This window comes from Arctopsyche grandis, chromosome 7 (assembly GCF_051622035.1).
Source record: "Arctopsyche grandis isolate Sample6627 chromosome 7, ASM5162203v2, whole genome shotgun sequence".
NCBI classification, from domain to species: Eukaryota; Metazoa; Arthropoda; class Insecta; order Trichoptera; family Hydropsychidae; genus Arctopsyche; species Arctopsyche grandis.
This window is the reverse complement of record NC_135361.1, coordinates 5,853,881-5,859,880: the sequence shown is the minus strand read 5'-3', so window position 1 is coordinate 5,859,880 and position 6,000 is coordinate 5,853,881. Positions and strand designations below refer to the sequence as shown.

Sequence of the window (6,000 nt, the reverse complement as noted above, 5' to 3'; positions counted from 1 at the left end):
GAAATTATATATTAGATATGTATGTATGTATATAGATTTTATAGACTGCAATTACTTTTAATTTTATTGGTACAATAATACTATGTATTTTTTACTAGCCTCTTCTTATCTCGCTTTCGGTTTTTTCGTCTGACGAAATTTGGGTTCTTATCCGATCGTTTTCTAACTTTGTCATTTTGCTCGGTTTGGTCATCAATATATGTGGAAATCAAATCCGCCATTACGATGGTGAATAATAATCCTAATAGACACGTTTGAAAATACTCCACCATCGTTCTCGGTGACGTATATTAGTATTTATCCACACCCTTTTCGCCACCCTCTCGCTATGTCGGATTTTAACTGTTTAACCGCCTATAACTTTTTCTTTTTTCACTCTATATTTTATAAAATTTGCATTATAGGCTGTCTTTATCTCTCTTATATATATTTTACTTCACTCGTAGGTTATATAATGATTGTTAAAATGAATGTTAAATGAAGCGTGGTGCTATGTCGAATAGCGTGGTGTTTCGGCCAAAAGTCGAATGACGTTTATATCTGTCATTTCGCGAGCCGACAGATCCGCCGAAGGTTCCCGGAAAGATGCACTAAATTGCACTCAAACGTAGCGCAGTTCCGAGAAGTCAGAAGGCACTCAAAAAGTACTTACGCAATAGAATTCCACAAAAAAAGTAAGCACCCTCAGATAACATACAAATACCCCTTGACGCTGCTTTTTTGTGGAATTCTATTGCGTTAGTTCTCCTTGAGCATCTTTGAAAGTTTGGATGTCTCGAGAGTGCAACTATCTCGAGTGCATTTTTCCGGTCACCTCCGGTGAAATAACCTATCTTAATCAGGTTATTTCACACAGGTTTACATATAATTAGTTGTATTTAATTACATATCATCAAATACGATGGTCTTTTTGGACAGTGCGGCTTTTTTTGAAAATTTAATTAAGATAATTATAAAATATGTATAGAGTGAAAAAGAAATAGTTATAGCCGTTTAAGCAATTAAAATCTGACAAAGCTAGATGACGGCGAAAAGGAATATTCACTAAGAAAACGCCGAAGCGATCGCAGTAGGCGAACAATGCGACCGATCATTTCGGGCGATTAACGTCAGGCACATCTTCGTGGGAGAGTTTTCAAACGCGTCTAATACGATATTTTTTCACCATCGTAATGGCGGATGATACCTTTACTAATTATATTGATGACCAAAATGATCAATATGCCAAAGTATGAAAACGATCGGATAAGAGGCAAAATTTTTTCTTAATAGTAATCGTAAGTGAAATATACATAAAAGAGGTATGTAAAATAACTAAAAATAAAGCTATCACTGTTTGATCTGTATACATGTGTAGCTTGTATTGATTAGAAAGTTTGTTATGAAGGAATAAACAATGAAATTTGAGGTTATGAGTTGCTGCCGGCAATATGTATACTCATTTATGCCGGGAACCTAACAGTTTAGAATAGTTTATTAATACTAAGATTGCTTTAAGGATAGTTATCAATGTATGATTGTCCATAAATGAGTTTATGTACATATTTACAGAAATGAACTTTTCAATCATCAGATAAATTAAATCAGCTGATAACTAAAAATAATTGTATGTAATGTATGTATGTAAGCTTATTGTAAAAAACTAAATGTTATTGTAATTCAAATTAACAATTAGATACAACATAACTTATTATTGAATACTTATCTCGCAGATAAAACCCAGTGAAGTGCTATACTCTTAGCCGTGAAATGTCAAATCTGACATATTTGGCCAAAAATCAATATATATCGTGTATTACCCTACAAGAAGCTACACGCCAAATTTTAAATTTATATATACATATGAGAGTTAAAACTATAAATATTTATATATTAGAAACGATCGGATAAGAGACAAAAATGACCACTGACACGAAAGCCATGTGAAACGTAAAGAAGGTATGTAAAAAGTAACAAAAACTTAATTTAAAACTCCTCTGCACGTACTCACTCATGCATTCGACCCAACATTAACTTTTAGATCAACGTGCACATTATGCAATTTAACCATTTCGAACGAAGTAAAATAAGAGTGGTAGGGGAGGGGGGGATGGAAGGGGGTGGCAAAGGTAGTTCGTTGGAGGCTTTTATATATTATATTGCGTTCACGTTTCGGCTGGTGGACAGGTGAGTGGGTGGTGGTCACCTCTTCGCCGCACTTTCGTGGCACATTTTCGCTTCTTTGTCGGTCTGCGCTCGAGGGCTTATTAAGTTCTGGACACGACGACCAAAAGGGTGGTAGTTACAGAAAGGGGAGAGGGGTGGAGTGTGGGGGGGGGGGGATGTGTTTTATTGTGTTTTAGGTGCGCGTGAAAGAGCTGGTCTTTACGGCTTTGAATAACGTAAAAAGGTCGGTTGGGGCACGCGGCTTTTGAAGTGAGCACTTAGCGGTGGGTGGGCAAACTGAACCACCCACTCTCTGAAAACCACCCCTTTTCTGTTCGTCCTACACCCGTCATCGGTTCGTTTGAGTTGCACATTTCCACCGACAAAAGCTCCCCGCGTGTTATTAGCCCGACGCTGGGGCTAATATTGAGATGAAAATTTGCATTTCACGCGTGACCGGAAAGTCGATGAATTTTCACACTCGATGAAAAATATGGCGCTCTTCAGAGTTGTCGTGTCGGTTTTCCCCTTTGGCGTCGTCTCTTTTGTTTTTCATGGCTTTTTTTATTTTTGAGGGGATCCTGAAATAATAATGAGAGGGGTAGACTTGTGGAAAAACAGCGCAGACGGTGATCAATCTGTCTGTGAAGGTTTTTTTTTTACTATTTTCTTTGAATTATCATGTTTGATGATCTGTGGATGATATGTATTGATTGTGGTAGTTTTGTAATTAGACTAGCTGAACCCGGCATGCGTTGTAATGCCACAATAACGCATGCAATTCCCGTTCCCGTTCTCGTTCCCGTTCCCGTTCCCGTTCTCGTTCCCGTTCCCATTCTCGTTGCCGTTTCCGTTCCGTTTTGCTTTCTTCAGTTGGCAGACTTCGCGTTTTAAGTAATGGTTGGAGATCAAACAACGACTTTTCAAAGCCGTGTCATCAGAACTGCTTTTTTGTCGTTGCCAACAAACAAATTTCCTTAACTACACAATGGCGCTTCATACTTTCGCGTCGATAATACGAATTACGAATATTATTATTAAGAGGTTTTTTCCCGTTTGCCAGTTGTTTTTTCCCAGCGCCACTCAGTACCGTTTTTGGCCGATTTTGTTTTCATAGTAAGCTTCCCGGACATGCATACAATAAATCCTGATAGTTCCATTGTACAATAACGCATGCAATTCCCGTTCCCATTCCCGTTTCTCGATGCGTTTCGATAAGTGAATGTTTCAGTTTCAAATGAATACTTAATAATCAAATAAAATTATAGTTAAGTATAGGAAGCGACAGACAGACAAACAATGATTTTTATATATATGTATGTAGGATTGTTATGAGTGGCACGTAATGTAAGGTTGGTATGAGTGGTACGTAATGTAAGGGTTAGTTACCAACGTACCAACGTACACATTTCCTTAACTACACTATTATGGGAAAATATTTTTAATATGCGAAAAATCTATCGAAAATACAACTATTAGAAAATACCTACAAGTTTTTTGTAATTTTTATAAATAATTGAATAAGAAAGTATGATATAATAGGGACGATTTCACATTAACTCATTTCATATGTATGTACTATAATTTAAATTAGTAAATTTCGGTAATCGATAAAACGTACGTTCAAAGATTCGTATAGTAAAAAAAAGATAAAAGAGAATAGATAAATCATTTTGAAAGGGCTACAAATAAAATTTGATGTAAATAATGTTTTAAAGTTAATTTTTTTATTTAAAAAAAAGCCACTCAGACAGCGACGAGTTCCCATCCTCCCGTGATCCTATTACGGGCGAACGGTCATCGATGGCATGAAAAGGGCTATTAAAACCCTTTCCATCCCCTTCTCACGCTCAGGAAAACGCGCCACGTCTCGTCATCGTGACTCGTGATCTCTCTCCTATAGCGTGCTTGACGGTGAAGAAAGTACTACAGAAGTGATCCTGTGGAGTACATACAGTCCTGATTCAAAAAGATTTTTCGAGTAACTACCAATAGTCAAAGTACTACCAAAGTCAAAGAATTCAAATCAAAAAAAGAAGAATCAAAGGTAGAACTCGTTTCGTTAGAAGGCACCTATAGACATCTATCGGCAAACTATCGAACGAAAATCATAAATATGACTTTTTCAAGTTGTGATCAACACTTTTTTTATCATTTAACACTTAGATATAGTAATATATTGTAGCATATGCGAAAAAGAGCCGCCGTTTTAATTGGTTTTCGAGGATTATTTCCAGGCTTAAGTGCAGTCAGCTTACAATGGAGACCCCTCAAATTGACTTAGTGGTCGGTAACGGTACTCCCGCTAGGGTTCTCAGAACTGACAGCGCGAAAGCGTGGGACTGCGTGCCGAGACCGTGGGACTCCATATCTGGTACATGACTATAACAATAGGTAAACAAACGTATCAAGGAAGATGCAGTGAGCAACCTGCCCTTTATAAGAAGGTACTTAGGCCATACAAAGGGATTATGGACGGAGCACTGGCTGTGCGTGGATCTCTTTAATCACCCAATAAATGTAGTCAAGCAACTTTGGCCTATTATTTGGATCATCCACCCCTACGTAACAATATATGCTAGGAAGGCCTAACATGTAGACCCCAATGCGCCTTCCTAGAAAAATAGTTACAAACATTGCAGCATTTTTATTACATAAATCGCTGTATTTGTAGAAGCTAATACACACGAAATTAAAAATTAATTAATTAATGAATTAATAAAGACATCTATGGATTTAGACTTGTACATAATTTGTCTACATATTGTCCATAAATCAAATTCAGATATTTGTGACATAGCGGGTAGGATGATTTTTGCAAACTTGATGGAGGAACCGTTTCAACAATGGAATCAGAAAAATTGGCAAACTCTGATAAGAAACGATCGACTTGGAGTCACAAAATCGAAGTCTGACCAGCAGTATTAAAGATTAGCACGGGATCGAACCCGGTAACCTCTCGGTGCTAAACATAAACGCAACCACCGCGCCATACTGCTGGCTAGTATGTACATTTATTATGTATACATATGTACATTCAGAAGGCACTTGCGGAAATTAATTTCACGTATTATATAAATATATATATATATATATATATATATATATATATATATATATATATATATATATATATATATATATATATATATACATAAGTAAGCAGTATTCTCCGAGAATATGAAATTAAGCGTTTTTAATTAAGCACACATGTTTATATTAATAGGTAATGAACAAAAAAAACTACGTTTGTTGTGCCAAAGAGGATACCGACTCAAATTAAAGGCCTAAAAAATAATGCAAAATACGTTTGTTATTTTTTTTGCGAAAATTGCAAAGACGTAAGGGAGATCTAAGAGAAAAAAAAGGAAAAGAGACCGGACGATTAACTCAATTTGAATAAACACACCGGAATCGTTCGTGTCCTGAGGCTGGGAAGCGACCCAACCGCCTCTCTTTGTTCGGTCTCGTGCCCTTCACGCTCTCGCGACCGCCGACGGTGAAAAGCCCGAATAATTGACTTCATTACGGGTCTCTCCTCCTCCTGAGAAGATTTCGAGACCCTAGTCTTAAAGGCCACCCGTTGAATGGCTTAGTTTTCCGTGACGGCGTCGTCGGCGAACGACGCTTTTCCGAATTTTCCGTTCCAATTACGGCCAAAAGCTGCAGCCGGCTAAGTTGATGCGAAATTTACTCTCCACCCCTCCCCCTCTCTCACTACTTAGTATATACGTGTAAATGTTTCCCAAACTGTGGCATGCTTACTCTCGTTGTTAGGAGAAAGATTTTAAGGCTTTTATTCCATCTAGTGCCTTGGGAAACGTTCTTATCTCTAGTGGAAAGAATGATTTTTAA

At 37.4% G+C, this 6,000-nt stretch overlaps 1 non-coding gene across 1 annotated transcript; it reads right to left on the bottom strand.

Moving 5' to 3' along the window:
• Positions 1-3,886: 3,886 nt before the first annotated feature.
• Positions 3,887-4,102, bottom strand: LOC143914999 (small nucleolar RNA U3). The gene has a single exon (XR_013260875.1). It is a non-coding gene; the product is annotated as a small nucleolar RNA U3 (small nucleolar RNA).
• Between the last annotated feature and the right edge of the window lie 1,898 nt (positions 4,103-6,000).